This window comes from Hylobates moloch, unplaced genomic scaffold, assembly GCF_009828535.3.
Source record: "Hylobates moloch isolate HMO894 unplaced genomic scaffold, HMol_V3 SCAFFOLD_13, whole genome shotgun sequence".
In the NCBI taxonomy this organism is placed as follows: domain Eukaryota; kingdom Metazoa; phylum Chordata; class Mammalia; order Primates; family Hylobatidae; genus Hylobates; species Hylobates moloch.
This window is the reverse complement of record NW_026652288.1, coordinates 39103585-39122790: the sequence shown is the minus strand read 5'-3', so window position 1 is coordinate 39122790 and position 19206 is coordinate 39103585. Positions and strand designations below refer to the sequence as shown.

General features: G+C 47.9%; 1 protein-coding gene across 3 annotated transcripts in view; it reads left to right on the top strand.

Moving 5' to 3' along the window:
• Positions 1-19206, top strand: part of SIPA1L3 (signal induced proliferation associated 1 like 3) — a 290592-nt gene that overhangs the window by 110416 nt on the left and 160970 nt on the right. For 2 of the 3 annotated variants that reach the window (XM_032173072.2, XM_032173071.2), the window contains exon 2: positions 2314-2381. The gene's annotated coding sequence lies outside the window, so the exon portion shown is untranslated. The remainder of the gene's footprint in view (positions 1-2313; positions 2382-19206) is intronic. The other variant, XM_058426942.1, reaches the window with a different exon arrangement.

Below are 19206 nucleotides of genomic sequence, written 5' to 3'. Positions count from 1 at the left end.
TTACATCTCTATTTTCGCTACCCTCTAACTGAAATTAACATTTTTTTATGCACAGGACAATAAGCCACAATTGGATTAGCAATATCTGTGACTTTGTCACTACTAGAAATCACGGATATTCTCATATCACATTACAGTGTTGCAAATATCACAAAATATCATTTAAACACCTACCTGTTTCTAAATCACTATAGTTATTGGACTCACCACTAGATCTTGTAATATAAAAGCATTAATAGGCCAGACGTGGTGTTTCACACCTGTAATCCCAGCACTTTGGGAGGCCAAGGTGGGTGGATCGCTTGAGGCCAGGAGCTTGAGACCAGCCTAGCCAATGTGGCGAAACCCCATCTCTACTAAAAATATAAAAATTACCTGGGGTGGTGGTGTGTACCTGTAAACCCAGCTACTCGGGAGGCTGAGGCAGAATTGCGTGAGTCTGGGAGGCAGAGGTTGCAGTGAGCCAAGATGGCGCCACTGTACTCCAGCCTGGGCAGTAGATCAAGACTCCATCTCAAAAAAAAAGAAATTATTCTGAGGAGTCTACAACTAATTCACCAGGTTGCCAGTAGAGTCCCTGGCATGAGAAAGGTTAAGAACCCCCTTGGGCTTCTCCAGGAACGCCAGGGGAATGATCATTGAAGTTGTCCTGATTCCTGGACCCTGGGGTATTGGCTAGCTGCCAGCTAGGCTTCCTTCCTGGGAGATTCCTGGAGGAGCTGACCGGCCTTTGAGGTTGGCGGGGATATTTGGGTAGCATTTGGACATTATGATATTGGGGAAGTGGAGCAGGGAGATGTTGCCAGCCCACAGCTGGCCCTGCCTTCATTGACCATTGTGACAGAGTGTGGTCTAGCCAGGTGGTCAGAAACAGACTCTGGGACCAGGTTGCTGGGTTCACATCCTGGCTGTATATAGTATACTTTTTTTTTATTTTTTAAAGAGACAACGTCTTGCTATGTTGCCCAGGCTGGTCTTGAACTTCTGAGCTCAAATGATCCTCCCATCTTAGCCTCCTGAGTAGCTGGGACTATAGGTAGGTACCACTGTGCCTGGCTTAGTATACTTTTGACTGACTGGGCAACCTCAGCTAGTGGGTCCCTTATGAATTCTGTGCCTCAGTTTCCTCATCTGTAACATGGAAGTAATAATAGTATCTTCTTCTTGGGTGATGGGGAGAGTGAAATGAGTCAGCGCATGTCTGCTAGGACAGAGCCGGCACATTGGGAGGGATTGTTATTAGTGAATGGCCATTGCATATAGGACAGCTCTAGACCCTCTCAGATCTCATCTCCTGACTTAGTGCCCAGCCTCTGCCGGTGCCCAGAATGTGATGCTGAACAACACAGACAGTGCCTTCTCCGCCTGGAGACATTCATTCATCCGTGGAATATTCACTTAAATATAAACAAGCATACTAAATATTCAAAGGCATAAATTCATAATATAAAGTTCCAAACCAGGACAAGTGTGATTTCTCTGTCATTCCTCTGCTCACAGTTGTCTGAGGAAATGTCCTTAGAATAGCCCTCCATCTGTCCCCCCTGCCACCGCTTGCCCCTCACTCACCCCGTGCCAGCTCCACGGGCCTCCTGGCTGCTCCTGAGATGCTCCGCATCTGTTCCTGCCTCTGGAAGGCTCTTTCCCAGGTAGTCACACAATCTGTGGTCTCATGTATTCACATCTCTGTCCCCTCATCTGGGAGGCCTTCCCCGAGCTCTCCGTGTAAGGTCGCAGTCCCATCACAACGGCGCTGCCTTGCTAGGTTTCATCAAGGTTCCACTCTGTGACTTTGTGTTGTGTATTTGTTTACTGTCCTCCTCCCCTACTAGAATGTCTGCTTCCTGAGGACAGCCACTTTGTCTTGGAGAATCCTGGTTGTATTCCCGGTGCCTGGCACATAGCAGGAGTTCAGTAAATACTTTTTTTTTTTTTGAGACAGAGTCTTGCTCCATCACCCAGGCTGGGGTGCAGTGGCACAATCTCGGCTCACTGCAACCTCTGCCTCCCGGGTTCAAGTGATTCTCCTGCCTTAGCCTCCCAAGTACCTGGGATGACAGGCGCCCACCACCACGCCCAGCTAATTTTTTGTATTTTTAGTAGAGATGGGGTTTGGCCATGTTGGCCAGGCTGGTCTTGAATTCCTGGCCTCAAGTGATCCGCCCGCCTCGGCCTCCCAAAGTGCTGGGATTACACTCAGCCATGTTCAGTAAATACTTGTTGAAAGAGTGAATATGTGACTGACAGCTGGGTATTGCAGCAGGAAGGCTTAAGTTGGCCAGAGACCTAACCTCTTCTTTTTCCTCCATGTAGATGCACAGTCTCTGACATCAGCTCTCCTGGGACCCTCCAAGAGCACTAGTGTCTAGAAGGTACTAAGGGTGAGTAAGGCGTGGCTGCTGGTTTGCTTAGAATTTTACAACTCATACACATATTTTTTTTTTTAAATTACGAAAAAAAAAAGAGTATCAAGGGAAAAATGAAAGTTTGCTTCGCTGTTCTTCCTGTCACCCGCAAGCCTAACGTCTACCCCAGAGGTAATTACTGTCAGTCACTGGCTGGGTGCCCTGCCAGACCTTTTCCGGTACACAAACATTCCTACGTGCACATATACACACTTATTTTGGTTCGTTGTGTGAGAAAAAGGAACCATGCTATGCGGTGCTTCTTGGCTTGCTTCCACCATCCCCAATAATAGTATGTTTTGAAGATCTTTGCTCATGAGTATACTTCAGCATATCATACATTTCATATACTTTTATTTTTTTCTTTACTTTTTAATTCAATGTTTAAACCTTACATAGAGTAAAACTCTCTCTTTGGTATACAGTTCTTTGTTTTGTTTTGAGATGGAGTTTCACTTTTGTTGCCCAGGGTGGAGTGCAATGGCGTGATCTCGGCTCACTGCAACCTCCGCCTCCCGGGTTCAAGCGATTCTCCTGCTTCAGCCTCCCGAGTAGCTGGGATTACAGGCATATGCCACCATGACTGGCTAATTTTGTATTTTTAGTAGAGACGGGGTTTCTCCATGTTGGTCAGGCTGGTTTCGAACTCCCGACCTCAGGTGATCCACCCACCTCGGCCTCCTTTTTTTTTTTTTTTTTGAGGTGGAGTCTCACTCTGTCACCCAGGCTGGAGTGCAGTGGCACCATCTTGGCTCACTGCAACCTCCACCTCCCAGGTTCAAGTGATTCTCCCATCTCAGCCTCCCGAATAGCTGGGATTACAGGCCCCTGCCATCATGCCCGGCTGATTTTTGTATTTTTGTAGAGATGAGGTTTCACCGTGTTGGCCAGGCTGGTCTTGAACTCCTGACCTCAGGTGATGCATCCGCCTCAGCCTCCCAAAATGCTGGGATTACAGGCATGAACCACCGCACCTGGCTGATATACAGTTCTTTGAATGCAGACAGATGTAGACAGTTGTGAAACTGCCACCACGATCAAGATTCAGAGCAGCCCCACCGCCCTACTATGTGAATGTACTAGTTTCTCTGTTGGTTAAAAATATGAGCCAGGTGTGGTGGCTCACACCTGTAATCCCAGCACTTTGAGAGGCTGAGGCTCGAGGATCGATTGAGCCCAGGCGCTTGAGACCAGCCTGGGCAACAAAGTAAGACCCTGTCTCTACAAAAAATACAAAAATTAGCTGGGCGTGGTGGTGCACACTTGTAGTTCCGGCTACACCGGGGCTAAAGTGGAGGGTCGCCTGAACTGGTGGAGGTCAAGGCTGCTGTGAGGCCCTGTCTCAAAAAAAACTAAAAATTTAAATAAATAAATAAATACATACATACATACATACATACATACATACATACACATGTATGGCATGGGTAATGGTTGTTTACACATATTTATATATATATATTATATATATATGGCAAATACTTACCTGTGCTATATAGGTTTTGAATATGTTATGTTTAGGTTTCTGGGTTGGGTTTGGGTTGGTTTGCTAGTGAACATTCTCTCTTGTTTCTGTGGGTGGGTTCTAAGCAGTGGCATGGGCCCCCAGCTGCATGTCATTTCAGTTTGCAGTGAAGCCTTCCTGGACGATTCCCAGCTTTGTTGGGAGGGGCCATTATCTGATCCTAGAAGAACCAAGAGACCATAACAGTGTGGAAGGTGGAAGGGGGAGGATTGTGGCATTCAGACCCTGGACGCAGGTAGCCGTGTCGGCCGAGCTGCGGGAACTGAGTGGCTGTGGATGGAGTTTCTCTCTCCTGGATGTTTAGTGGTTCTCATCTCATTCCCTTATCTTGGCAGTCTTGCCTGGGTACCTGAAGCTTGTGTGTGGGACAGTTGCTAGGGGCCAGATTTCTGTCAAAGGATGCTTCCTAGCACAATTCTTGATTACTTTTATTTTGAAGTGATTTTGGAGTTATAAAAAAGTTGTGAAAATGGTTACAAAGTTCACATGTCTACCCTACATCCAGCTTCCCCCATGTTACCATCTTATACAACCATAACACAGTGATCAAAACCAGGAAGTTCACACAGCCCAGTACGATTAACTCAATGACAGACATTAATCACATTTCACCAGTTTTTCCACTGATGTCCTTTTTTCTTCCAAGAGTCTATTCTTGATCCCACATTGCATTTGGTTTTCATGTCTCCTTAACCTCCTCCGATCTAGAACAATTCCTCCATCTTGCCTAGCCTTTCATGACCCGGACGCTTTGGAAGAGGACTGCTCTGCTATTTTGTTGTGTGTTTCAACTTGGGTTTTTCTCATATTTTCTCATGACCTGATTGAGGTTATTCATTATTTGGAACAATGCCACATAGGCACCATGCCCTCCTCAGTGCGTCATTGTGAGGGTCTGTGATATCAATGAGTCATATTTCCGGTAATGTTCACGTAGATCACTTGGTTCAGTTGCTGTGTGCCAGATTTCTCCACAGTAAAGTTACACTTTTCCCTTTGTAATTAATAGCTATCTTGGGGCACTCCAGGCCAGGAGTTTGAAACCAGCTTGTGCAATGAAGTGAGACCCTAGCTCTAAAAAAAAACAAATTAGCCAGGTGTGGTGGTGCACACCTGTAGTCCCAGCTACTCAGGAGGTTGAGGCAGGAGGATCACTTGAGCCCAGGAGGTGGAGATTGCAGTGAGCTGAGATCGTGCCACTGCACTCCAGTGTGGGTGACAGAGTAAGACCCTGTCTCTTTAAAACAAAACAAAAATGCTACCTTTGGGGAGAAACTTTGAGGCTATGCTAATATCCCACATCCCGCTTTTCCTCAAACTTCCGCTCACTAATTTTACAATCCATTGGTGGCCAGGTCTTGTCTACAGCAGTTACTGCTGTGCTGTTTCCCTGATGGCAGTTTTTGTGTGCCTCTCATTCCATCTACATTTATTAATTGGAATTCTTCTGTAAGGAAGACCTGTCCCTTCCCCCTTACTTATTTCTTTATTTAGTTACTAATTTATATCCTATGGGCTCATAGATACTTGTTTTAATCTAGCACATTCCTTTTTAATGTGATAAAAGCTCCCAAGTTCCAAGTAAATTCCTAGCATTGCCTCTCACACAGCAGGAAGAACGGCATTTTTCCTACGTGGTAACCAGGGCCTTAGGGAACTCGGAAAGAACAAGAACAGGTTTCGTTTGTTCATTCATTTATTTTCCTTCACTCAGCAAATAATGCATTTGAGCACCTACTATCTGCTTCTAGGCACTAGGGATTCAGGAATGAACAAAACAAACTCCTTACCTTAAGGGAACGGACATCCTACTGGAGAATAAAACAGTAAACAGATAAAAAGTGAATATAGGGCTGGGCACGGTGGCTCACACCTGTAATCCCAACACCTTTTGGAAGGCCAAGGTGTGCGGGTCACTTGAGGTCAGGAGTTCGAGACCAGCCTGGCCAACATGGTGAAACCCCGTCTCTTCTAAAAATACAAAAAAATTAGCCAGCTGTGGTGGCACACACCTGTAATCCCAGCTACTCGGGAGGCTGAGGTGGGAGGATCGCTTGAACTCAGAGGCAGAGGTGGCAGTGAGCTGAGGTTGCGTCACTGCACTCCAGCCTGGGCGACAGGGCGAGACTTGGTCTCAAAAAAAAAAAAAAAAAAAAAGAATATAGGGTAAGTTGGATGTATATAGTGTACATAGGATGTATATAGAGTATATAGTGATGAACAAAGCAGGGAAGGGGACTGGCCTCACAGGGCAATTTTCGGACAAGGTGGCCAAGGAAGGCCTCTCTGAGGAGGCCCTGAATAGAGGAGGGAGTGAGGCGGTCCCCAGCCTAATTCATCCACAGCCATCTGGGAGATCGCAGTCAAATCATCTCCCTTCTGAACACAGTTTCTGTGACTAGGAAATGTGTTCCCTCTCCAAGGGGCAGCCCTGCTCAGCTGGAGCCAGTCTTATCCCCGAGTATTGCCAGATCTGATGTTCCCAATAGAAAAGGAAAGTGAAAAATTTTTTGCCAGTCCATTGAACCCAAATTATGCAACATCAGATAATGAATGACTGTGACTATATTTTGTTTTCATTGTGTTTATTTTTTAAGTTTGTTTTTCTTTGTAGCAAAAGATAACAATTTTTCATTTTTAGTGGTGATATAGATTCTTTTTAAATATATAAAGCTTGAACATCACTTGAGGGCTGGGTGCAGTGGCTCACCCTATAATCCCAGCTCTTTGGGAGGTCAAGGCAGGAGAATCATTTGAGGCCAAGAGTTGAAGACCAGCCTGGGCAGCAGAGTGAGACTCCATCTCTACAAAAAATGTTTTAAATAGCCAGGCTTGATGGCATGCACCTGTAGTTCCAGGAACTCGGACGGCTATGGCAGGAGGATCACTTGCGCCCAGGAGGTCGAGGCCACGCTACTGTACTCCAGCCCCGGGCAATAGAGCGAGATATGTGTGTGTGTGTGTGTGTGTGTGTGTGTATGTGTATGTGTATGTAAATAATTGTACAGATGGGGAGTAGATACAGCTGAAACGGAAGGGTGGAACACAGCGACTGGGCTTGGTAAGCACTGTATGGCTCAGCCACCCACTGTTTTTCCTCTGGGTCAGGGGTTCTCAGCAGCGGGCCTGAGCTGAAATTGGCAGTTACCATGGGTGTGCGCCGTGAGCCATTTGCATCATGGTATGTGCAGCGGCCAGGAATGTCTTCAAGTTTCAGGAACAGAAACCCCCGCTCACCACAGCTTGATTGAATGAGGGCTGATTTCTCGCTCACAACAGCACACCTGGAGGTGCTTGGCTGCCAGTGTTAGTTCGGTGGCTGGGCAGTGTCAGGGCAGAGCCACTTTGATTCTCTTGATCTTTCCCCTCATGGACGCATCGTTGCTGCTGCCATGTCACATAGCCTCCTCTAGCTCCAAGGAAGGTGGCAAATGTTATTTAACTTTTCAGCCTTTCCTGAGGAGGAAGCCAGAGAAAAAATGAATTGAGAGTAGCTGTTGGGGTGGCCAGCCAGCACTGCCTGGCTCCATGGGGAAGGAAAAGCAGTAATAATGAACATTAATGGGTGCTGACTCTGTGCCAAGCCCTGCTGTAAGTGCCTCACGTGCATGATCTCATTCAGTTCTTGTAACTACCCTAAGACGTCACTGCTGTGATATCCCCATGGTAATGATGAGGAAACTGAGGCACGAGCGGTGAAGCTGCCTGCCAGGTAGAGGAGCTGGGGCAGGGGGGCATGCAGCCTAGGTCCAGGACCCCTGTTCTTAGCCACTACACTTTGTTGCCTCATAAGAGGTCCAGGGGTGCGGGGTGGGGGTGGGGTGCAGAGGACCAGGCTGCTCACTGTCTGGCCTGGGTTTAAATTCTTCCAGCAAGGGTGGAGCCCAGCAGCGTGTTTTGCTTTGGGGAAGTTGTGATCATTAAAAAACTGTCTTGTGAATCACATCCGCCCCTGTGTAACTAACTACCTCCCACTGGTTCAGGTCCAGTCCTTGGGAGAGCACCAGCTGCACGTCTTATTCCTGGCAGTCCTGCAGGGACTTACAAGTGGCCGAGGGAACCCCTCTTGGCCTCCCTTTTTCCAAACTATACCTGTGCTTTTAGTTATTCTTCCCAGGATGAGGCTTCTAGCCTTTTCTTTCTCTGGAGGTCTGTTGGTTGATTGCGCGCACATTTGATATGCGCCTCCCCTGCCCATCCCTGTAGAGTAGTGGGGATGCAGTGGTGGCTGGGCCAGCCTCACGGCTGGGTGGCTCTGCCCTCATGGGGCTCCCTGTCTGGTGAGAGAAGCAGACCCTCAGACCCAGAGTGGTCAGGTCTGTGATCGGGGAAGCCCAGGGGAGTGGGAACCCAGCGGAGGTGCCCAACCCAGCCTAGGGGGTCAAAGAGGGCTCCTAGAAGCAGCTTTTGGGCTTTGGAGGCGGAATAGAGATTCATCAAGGAGCAGTTTCTACCATCTTCTCCACCTGCCTTTCTTCAGTGAAACTCTCACGACAGCTCTCCTTTCTGAACTTCTGTTCCCCTCCTCAGTAAAATGAAAGATTCAGACTTGGGTCTCCATCCATCCTTCCAACCAACCATCATTGACTGGGCACCTCCCATGTTCCTGCTCCTCTGCTGGGCACGAGGCTTACCCCGATATGTAGTATGTTGGGAAGTTCTGCAGGTAAACAACCCAGAGTGAGAAGAGTTCTAATAGGGGAAGCCACGGGGCTGTGGGAACCCCGAGGAGGCACCTAACGGTGACTTGGAGTTTGGGGACAGGCTTTTCCAGGGAGATGAAAGCAAAAATGGGTTGACACAGTGGCCAAGAGCACAGGTTTCCGGAGTCCAGCTGACCTGGGGTCTAGTCATAGCTGAGCCCCTGACTAGCCCTAAATGGGCAGCTTAACTCTGGGAGCTTCCATTTTCTGACAAGGTGGTTGTAAGGATTAAGATGGGATTATGCATTTCAAGTACCTAGGACAGTACATGGCACAAGAAGTCACATAATAGATGATAATGAGATGATGATGATGAGATGATGGTGGTGGCGGTGGTGGAGGTGGTGATGATGATAATGAGGAGGAGGAGGATGGTGGCAGCTTGCATTCATTAGCCCTTACTGCATGTTGGAGGTTAGGTGGCTTAGTAACAGCCTATAAGATAATAAGCGTGAGCTGCTGCTGTTGTGATTATTCATTCACCAGATATGTGAGGGGTCGCCCTGCACCCAGTCCTGAACTGGCACAGGCCTAGGTGTAGCAGGACTGTGTTCTGGGAGCAGGGCTCATACAACGAAAGCCTGGGCCAGGAATTTCATGGGCCAAGTTGGGAGTTTCTTTGGTGTGTTTTGGAAACCCATGGCTCCTGGCCTCCTGGTCCCCTTTTTGTTCATTCCTCAGACTTTTCAGCACTGGCCTCAAGAGTGTAGGCTGCCCTTGACCTCTGTGGCCAGAACGCATGGATGCTCTGCTCAGCCCATCAGCCAAGCCCCAATTAGACCTGACAGTGTGATTTATTTTCTAGGATGGAGCCGGGAGGGCACACAGCCCCAGTGGGTGATTCGGAGGGACGGTTGTCAGCCCGAATTAGCCCAGACCTTTCATGCAGCCTTGCTGGTTCAGCTTCCTCTGGCTAAGAGGGTTTTCCAGGGTGTTGCTGGCTTCAGCACTGCCTCCTTCCCCGTCCCCAGGGACAGACACTTGGCTGTGATCCCTAAGGAGCGTGTGTGCTGAGGGCTGCCCAGGCAAGCCCTGTCTGAAGGCAGTGGAGGCTCTGGGTCGTTTCATCTGCCCCATCAAGAGCCCAGAGTGGCAGCTCCCTGTGGAGTGCTTGGCCCATTCCCCGCTTCTGTTCTTTCACTGAGTTCCGTGCGGGGTGGCTGGTGGCCGTTTGCCTGCTCCACACCTTCTGGTCAGTGATCACAGTGCCTCTGCTTTCTAGCTGCCTTCATTCATTCACAGGAATGCCTCTGATGGGCGAGTTTCTTCTGCAGTAACAAATTAACCCTGAAATCCTAGAGGTTGGACACAACAGATGTCCATTTCTTACTCGTGACATGGGTGGGTCAGGTGGGAGGGCTTAACCTTGTACCTCAGGGACCCAGGCTGACAGAAGCTCCCCCCACCCCGGCCTGTCCCCGTCTTGAAGCCTCACAAGCTGCAGAGACACCACAGCAGGAGAAGGGGACGGAGAGGTGCACAGCAGCACTTAGATGCCGAGGCCCAGAAGCCACGTGTTCACTTCCACCTGCACCCAGAACTGTCACACGGTCCTGCCTAACTGCAAGGGGCTAGAAATACAATACTCAGTGAGCAGTAACTATCACAGCCACAGTGGACAGGTGGGGTATTTATGCAGCACGTACTGTGTGCCAGGCCTTCTCAGGGCTCTAGAAATGCAGAGGTCTCCGCCCGCCTTCCTGGAGCTCATAGTTTAGTGGTGGAAACAGAATTGAAGTAATTACAGCAACAGCTGTGTGATTATGTCTGCACTAAGTGCTCTGGCAGAGGAGCCCAGAGGGCCGTGACAGCATATCTGAGAGCCCAGACATGTCTGGAGAGGTCAGGGAACGTCTATCATAAGGACTGACATTTGGGAGAAGGCCTGAAGGATAAGTAGACCTTCCCCCAGTGGGGGCGAGGAAAGAGGAGAGAGGCCCTGGTAGAGGGAACCGCATTGGCAGAGCTCTGGACGTGGGAAGGAGCTTGACTCTGCGAAGGAACTGGAAGAAGACCTGTGTAACTGCAGGGTCAAGAGCTGGGAGAGGTAGGTGGGGGCAGATGGTGCTGGGTCTGGCTGGCGGTGAGGAGGAGGCTGGGACTTGGAACACCTGCCTTTTGGAGCTGTTGAAAGAATCAAATGAGCTCAGTCATTCTCTTAACAAATGCTGAGTTCCCACTCTTTGGCAGGGGGTGTTCCAGCAGTGAACAAGACGACAAATATTCCTGTTCTCAGAGCTGGCATTCAAGGAGGGGGACACAGACAATGAACCAGGTAGATACATAGGATAATTTTTACCTGGTGAAAAAAACTGCTGACCAGTAAATAGAGTAAAACAATAAAGAGCGTATGGATTGGAGGCTTTTGGCTCCAGGTAACGGCAACCCCCATTCATGCAGACTTAAGCAGTCAGGCCCCCCACCTCCAAGTCTGAGGGTTCTTTGGACCCTGTGAGCTGGTGACACAGCAGCTCAACAATAGCCTGGAGGACTGTCTGTCCTGGTGCCTTCATCTTAAAGCAGGCCCCTTCCACGGTCAGAGGATGGCAGGTAGGGATGCCCTGGGCAGTGTCAGGGCAGGTAGCAGGAGATTTTTCAAACTCTGCATGTCCCAAGAATCTGCCACTAGCGTGCCTTGGTGACAGTGAATTATAGAAGCCAGTGTGAGGGTAAGGAGGAGGCTGTTGTTCTGGTCTAGGCTGGAGATGCCAGAGGATGGGGCCAGGGTTAAGGAGCATGGAGGGAGAGGAGGGGGCAGGTTCTGGGTACAGTTTGGAGGTAGAGTGGACAGGGCTCGCTAATGGCATGGCTGCTGGAAAGGAGTTCTGAGCAGACACACACACAGATGTCCACTGTGTACTGTATCTTCCTCATGTAAAAGTCACGTACGGGCCAGACGCGGTGGCTCATTCCTGTAATCCTAGCACTTTGGGAGGCCTAGGTGAGCAGATCACCTGTCAGGAGTTTGAGACCAGCCTGGCCAACATAGTGAAACCCCATCTCTACTAAAAATACAAAAATTAGCCAGGCGTGGTGGTGGGCGCCTGTAATCCCAGCTACTCGGGAGGCTGAGGCAGGGAGAATTGCTTGAACTCAGGAGGCAGAGGTTGTAGTGAGCCAAGATCACGTCACTGCACTGTAGCCTGGGCAACAGCGAGACTCCGTCTCAAAAAAAAAAAAAAAAAGTCATGTGCATGTTACAGTCTGAGAAATCCTACAGGAAAGAAACCTGCTTCTTTGACTATGGAACGCTTTTCTTTTTGAAAGACACCTAGGAACATCTTCTACAGTATCATTTGGAAAATGTTTAATAATGATTCCCATCTTTGCTGTACATTAGAATTACGTTGACAACTTTAAGAAATCCCAAGGCCTGGGTCTCACCCTGGACCAATTCAGTTAGAGTTACTGAACGACATTATAAAGCTGTATTATTTGTTTGCATTTCTTTAATTTTTTTATTTTTATTTTCATTTTTTGGAGACACAGTCTCACTTTGTCACCCAGGCTGGAGTGCAGTGGCACAGTCTTGGCTCACCACAACCTCCGCCTCCCAGGTTCAAGCAATTCTCATACCTCAGCCTCCTGAGTAGCTGGACCACAGGTGTGCACCACCACGCCTGGCTAATTTTTTGTATTTTAGTAGAGACAAGGTTTCACCATGTTGCCCAGCGTTGTCTCGAACTCCGGAGCTCAGACAATCCACCTGCCTTGGCCTCCCTAAGTGCTAGGATTACAGGCATGAGCCACCTCGCCCAGCCTGCATTTCTGATTATCAAAGTAATACTTGTTTGTTGTTTAAAAAAAGAAATCAAAGGACCCATAATGCCCCAAGATAATAACTTTTACAAGCTGGTGTGTGTCTTCCAGATTTTTTTCAACGCTTGTACCTAAAAAATACCATATGTGCCCCAAAACAAAGTGGTTCGATAGCTTTCCAAAGAGATGAAAAAATGTTTGCCGGGTGCGGGGGGGCGGGTGTGGTGTCTCACGCCTGTAATCCCAGCACTTTGGGAGGCTGAGGCAGGTGAATCACCTGATGCCAGGAGTTCGAGACCAGCCTGGCCAATATGGTGAAACCCCATCTCTACTAAAAATATAAAAAATTAGCCTGGCATGGTGGCACGTGCCTGTAATCCCAGCTACTCAGGAGGCTGAGGCAGGAGAATTGCTTGAACCCGGGAGGTGGAGGTTGCAGTGAGCCGAGATTGGGCCACTCTGCTCCAGTCTGGGCGACAGAGCAAGACTCTGTCTCAAAAAAAAAAAAAAAAAGTTTGGAGGCCCACCTGAAACATTAGGGATTTGGACAACATAATCAGCTGTCTTTCTGTATTTTCTGATTGATTAATTTTGTGGCATGTTTGGAATCCAGATATCAAAAATGTTGAATTCAGCAGGGTACAGTGGCTCATGCCTGTAATCCTGTCCCTTTGGGAAGCATAGGAGGATGGCTTGAGGCCAGGAGTTAGAGACCAGCCAGGGCAACATAGCAAGACCGCATCTCTACAAAGAAAAAAAATAGCCAAGTGTGGTAGTATGTGCCTGTGGTCGCAGCTACTTGGGAGGCTGAGGTGGGAGGATCACTTGAACCTAGGAGGTAGAGGCTGCAATGAGTCATAATTGTAACACTGCACTGCAGCCTGGGCAGCAGAGGGAGACCCTGTCTCAAGGAAAAAAGAGAAAATTGGACTCAAAATGTTCCGTATATCTTCTCATATGTCATAAAACAATGTTAGTCACACTTTTCACAGACATCCTTATTACAAGAGTCACTTTCTGAGTCATCTACACATATTTCCAGAGTACACTGTCTCCACGTCCATCTGAAGCATTTGTGATGTGGCATCCCTTGAATTTGTGTATGTTGTCACTGGAAACTGTATCCCAACACTCAGGAAGCCATTCCTCTACCATTAGACAGGTTTTTTTTTTAATGCCCCTTTTAGGAATTGGTGATCTCTACAGCCACTCACTGTTAGGTTTTTTTTAAAAACCAACTCAGATGTTTAAGGACAGTTACTGAACGTGGGTAAGTGGCTGAGTAAACGTGAAAATATAAAAGTGGTTATATAATCGCCTGTTTGTGAGTCAATCAGACTCATCATTCCAGTGCGAATAATAAACGACAACTTAGGAAAATTTCTCCATGTTCTTTCTTCCCCCACAGTGGCACTTTGCTTTAAGACAGTTTTCAGTGCTATATTACGCATCCTTTTTAAAAAAAAATTTCAAAATTCGCCGGGCGCGGTGGCTCACGCTTGTAATCCCAGCACTTTGGGAGGCCGAGGCGGGCGGATCACGAGGTCAGGAGATCGAGACCATGGTGAAACCCCGTCTCTACTAAAAATACAAAAATTAGCCGGGCGTGGTGGCGGGCGCCTGTAGTCCCAGCTACTCAGAGAGGCTGAGGCAGGAGAATGGCGTGAACCCGGGAGGTGGAGCTTGCAGTGAGCCGAAATTGCGCCACTGCACTCCAGCCTGGGCGACAGAGCGAGACTCTGTCTCAAGAAAAAAAAAAAAATTTCAAAATTCTAGTTGAAATGCCCCATTTAAGACTTTCACCTGAAGTATTTTGTTTAAATTGGTTAAACGTGGCTTAAAACCATTTGTCCCTATCTTGCTTTTTTTTTTTTTGGAGACAGAGTCTCGCTCAGTTGCCCAGACTGCTCAACCTCCTGGGTTCACGCCATTCTCCTGTCTCAGCCTCCCGAGTAGCTGGGACTATAGACGCCCGCCACCACGCCCAGCTAATTTTTTTGTATTTTTTTAGTAGAGACGGGGTTTCACCGTGTTAGCCAGGATGGTCTCGATCTCCTGACCTCATGATCCACCCACTTCTGCTTCCCAAAGTGCTAGGATTACAGGCATGAGCCACTGCGCCCAGCCCCTATCTTGCTTTTTAAAGGAATCTTTATTTTATTATTATTACTTTTTTTTTGAGATGGAGTCTCACTCTGTCCCCAGGCTAGAGTGCAGTGGCTCGATTTTGGCTCACTGCAACCTCCATCTCCAAAGTTCAAGCAATTCTCCTGCCTCAGCCTTCTCAGTAGCTGGGATTACAGGCACCCGCCAACACGCCCAGCTAATTTTTTTTTTTTTTTTTTTGAGATGGAGTCTATGTCGTGATCACCCAGGCTGGAGTGCTATGTTGTGATCTGACCTCACTGCAACCTCCGCCTCCCAGGTTCAAGCGATTCTCCTGCCTCAGCCTCCAGAGTAGCTGGGATTACAGGCGCGTGCTACCATGCCCAGCTAATTTTTGTATTTTTAGTAGAGACCTGGTTTCACCATGTCAGCCAGGCTGATCTCAAACTCCTGACCTTGCGATCCGCCCGCCTCAGCCTCCCAAAGTGCTGGGATTACAGGCATGAGCCACTGCACCAGGCCCCAGCTAATTTTTGTATTTTTGTTTTGTTTTGTTTTTAGTAGAGACGGGGTTTTGCTATGTTGGGCAGGCTGGTCTCGAACTCCTAACCTCAAGTAATCCACCTGCCTCAGCCTCACAAGTAGCTGGGACTACAGCCACAAGCCACCACACCCAGCTAAGTTTTAAGTTTTTTATAGAGACAGGTCTCACTATGTTGCCCAGGCTGGTCTCAAACTCTAGTCTCAAGTGATCCTCCTGTCTCAGCCTCCCAAAGTGCTGGGATTACAGGTGTAAGCCACCACACCCGGCCCTTTGCTAATTTCTTACTTGGTTATTTTTTTCTGATATTGAGTTGTAAGAGTTCTTCATAAATTTTAAATATTAATCCTTTGTCAGATACGTGGTTTGCAAATATTGTTTCCCAGTCCGTAGGTTGACTTTTCGTTTTGTTGATCGTTTACTTTGCTGTGCAGAAGCTTTTAGTTTGATGTAGTCCTGTTTATTTATTTTTGCTTTTGTAGCCTGAGCTTTTGGTGTGATGTCCAAAAAATCATTGCCAAAGCCAATGTTGAGGAGCTTTCTACCATGTTCTTTTCTGGGAGTTTTATGGTTTCAAATCTTACATTTAGGTCTTTTATCCACTTTGAGTTTATTTTTGTGTATGGTATAAGATTTCATTCTTTGAAAGGCTCTGTTTCATTCTTATTGCCCACTTATGTTTGGATTTATTTCTGGGCTCTCTATTCTATTCTGTTTTTATGCCAGCACCATACTGTTTAGATTACTATAGCTTTGTAATATAATTTTAAATCAGGAAGTGTGATGCCTCCAACTTTTTATTTCTTAGTGTTGCTTTGGCTAGTTGGGGTTTTTTTGTGGCTACATATAAATTTTAAGATTGCTTAAAGAGCATGTTTACAGTGACTTATCACACTTGGAATTGTGGGGTCAAGCCCTTGGGAATACTTACCAAGTCTTCTATAATATATGCCTCTCTTTTTATTATTGTCCAAACTAGCATCATTTAAGTTTTTAAAAGCTAATATGTCTTTCCCAAAGAGCACTTGTTCCAAAATAAAATAAAGTGAAAGACCCTGAAATATAGCTACATTTTCTAAGGATAATATTTTGGGCATATCTTGCTTTATCTTTGATTACATCTTGTATCCAAAATAAATGAAGTTAACCACTCACAAATAGCTAGCTCAGTAGTGTTTGACCTTCCTGCGTGAGCTGTAACTAGTTCTCTCACATCCCCAGCTTGACCTCATTCATTCATTCATTCGACGTTGATTTATTTCCTGTCAGCTACCCTGAAAGCCAGTGGTAAAGATGGCCTTTGGAATGTGTTGGAATCCCAGCCATCCCCTTCTACCTCTATGATCAGGGCCAAAGCACTTACCGTCCTGTGCCTCAGTTTCTCCATCTGTAAAATGGAAGAGATAATGCTGCCTACATCATAATGTGGTTGTGGGCATTCAAGGATTTAAAACAGATCCATGGGCCAGGCACGGTGGCTCACACCTGAAATCCCAGCAGTTTGGGAGGCTGAGGCGGGTGGATCACTTGAGGTCAGGAGTTCGAGACCAGCCTGGCCAATATGGCGAAACCCCATCTCTACTAAAAATACAAAAATTAGCCAGGCATAGTGGAGCATACCTGTAATCCCAGCTACTGGGGAGGCTGAGGCAGGAGAATCGCTTGAACCCGGGAGGCGAAGGTTGCAGTGAGCTGAGATCACGCCACTGCACTCCAGCCTGGGCGACAGAGCGAGACTTCATCTCAAAATAAATAGATAGATATAAAGAGAACGAAAGCAAGAAATAGAGAAAAAGAGAGAGAAAGAAAAAAAAACAGATCCATGGTCCTAGGTGGAATGTGATCCAAGCTGATGTCTTGTTATCACTGCAGAAATATTGATGTGATAGACTACCACTGTTCGCTCAGAACCTTCTAGGGTTGCCTTTCTGAAATCTCAATTATTCAGAATTCCAAAACACATCAGGCCCAAGAGGTTTAGGAAGGGATCATGCCACCGTATATATAAAGAAAGCACTTAGCATAGCACCTGGCACATAGTAAATGCTGTGTCAGTGTTAACCATTTACTGTTGCTACTATTACTAGTTAAAATGCATACCTCACCATCCCTAATCATCATCATGGAAAAGCAAATGATAATCACAGTGAGATACCGTGACACACCTGCTTCAGTGGCTACGATAAAAAGAGGGCACGGGGGAGCTGAGGTCGGAGAGTTCCACAGGAGGCCTGCTAGGGACTGGGCCTTTTCCTTAAATGGATAGGGGGAGGGTTCTGAGCAGAGGAAGGACATGATCTGACCCATAGATTAATAGAGTCCCTCTGGCTGTGTGTGGCAGCAGGAGCGGGAGCCAGGAAATTGGAGCAGAAGCTCCTGATGTGGTCCTTGGTCCTGCCTGTGGGGGTGTGAGGGAGGGGTGAGCCCATTTATATCTTGAAGGTGGAGCTGACAGTGAGTAGTGATGGCCTGGATGTGGGGGTGAGAGAAAGAGAGGGGGCTAGGATGACCCTGAGGTTTGGGCCTGGACACCAGATGAGGGGTGAAGATATTGCATTGAGGGACCCCAGGGTCTGGGTTTGCAGGGAGTGGCAGAAGGCCTTGTGAAGAATCAGAGACGTGGCTGTGAGTCTGTTCGGTGCTGGGTGCCCGTCAGACAGCTGCGTGAGATGGCAAGGAGACAGTTGGATACGCATACCTGAAGTTGAGAGAGGTCCAGGTGGGAGAAGGAAAATTAGGGATCCCCAGCACAGAGGTGTTGAAATCACGGGGAGAGCCATGTGGATGGGGAAGAGTGAAGCTGTGCGGAGAGATGGCGAGGAATCAGTGAAGGAGGCTGGGGATGGAGCGCCAGTGAGGAGGGAGGAGACCTGGAGAGTATGCACCCCTGCGGTGAGGCAGGAGGTTGATGAGGGCCCGAGGTGATTGCTACGTCCAGCGACGGGAGGCACTAAAGGCTGGCGGGAGCAGGTTCAAGAGAGATGGGGCTTTGTTGAGGCCTGTGAAGGTGTGACTACACGTGTTGTTTGTTGCTTTCTCTCTGTTTAGGCCACACCTGGCACACAATAGCTGCACAATAAAACTGTGTTAAATTAATGTCTTCATGGATTGGGGAGAGGTTAGAACCCAGAGGAGCCCTTGGAATTGGGGTCGTCACTGTGGAGTATGGCAGAAGTGTGTTCCATGGACCTGGGCTCCTGTCCCCAGATGATGATGGGGATGGAGAATTGGAAACGTAACCCAGACATCTGGGCGCCCCCCAGACCATTTACTGAGTGCCTGGTGCCACCAACAGGACTGACGTGGCGTCCCCATCTAGAGAATGAGTATAATAATAATATGGACTCATGGAGCTGTTGTCAGGAATCAATGAGATAATGCTGTAAAACATCATCAGTGTTTGATAGGCTTGAGCTGTTACAAGTAAAAGCCTATCGTTACCATTCTGGCTTCATGGCCCTCACCATCTAGTGGGGGAGATAGATATCAAATAATCAGGCTGGGCGCAGTGGCTCACACCTGTAATCCCAGCGCTTTGGGAAGCCAAGGTGGGCAGATCACTTGAGGTCAGGAGTTCGAGACCAGCCTGGCCAACATGGTGAAACCCCATCTCTGCAAAAAATACAAAAAGTAGCCAGTGTGGTGGGGCGTGCCTGTAATCCCAGCTACTCGGGAGGCTGAGGCACAAGAATCACTTGAACCTGGGAGGCAGAAGGTTGCAGTGAGCTGAGATGGCGCCACTGCACTCCAGCCTGAGTGACACAGTGAGCCTCTGTCTCAAAAAAAAAAAAAGATATCAAATAATCACTCAAATAGCCACATAATTTAACTGTGGCAATGAAACTATAAAGAAAAAGTACACAGCCACTCGGGAGGCTAAGGTGGGAGGATCGCTTGAGCCCGGGGGGTCAAGGCTGCAGTGAGCCATGATCACGCCACTGCACTCCAGCCTGGGTGACAGAACAAGACCTTGTCTCAGAAAAAAAAGAAAGAAAAAGTGCAGAGGGCCTTGAGAGAGAATAACAGGCAGGAAGGAGGTGGGGGTCTTATTCCAGGCTGGGGTGGGCGTGGGAGTGTCAGAGGAGGCTCTTCTGAAGAAGCGACCTGTGAGGCTAGACTGGGAGGATGAACAGGACCTAGCCTGGGGTGGGCTGGAGGCTGGGGCAT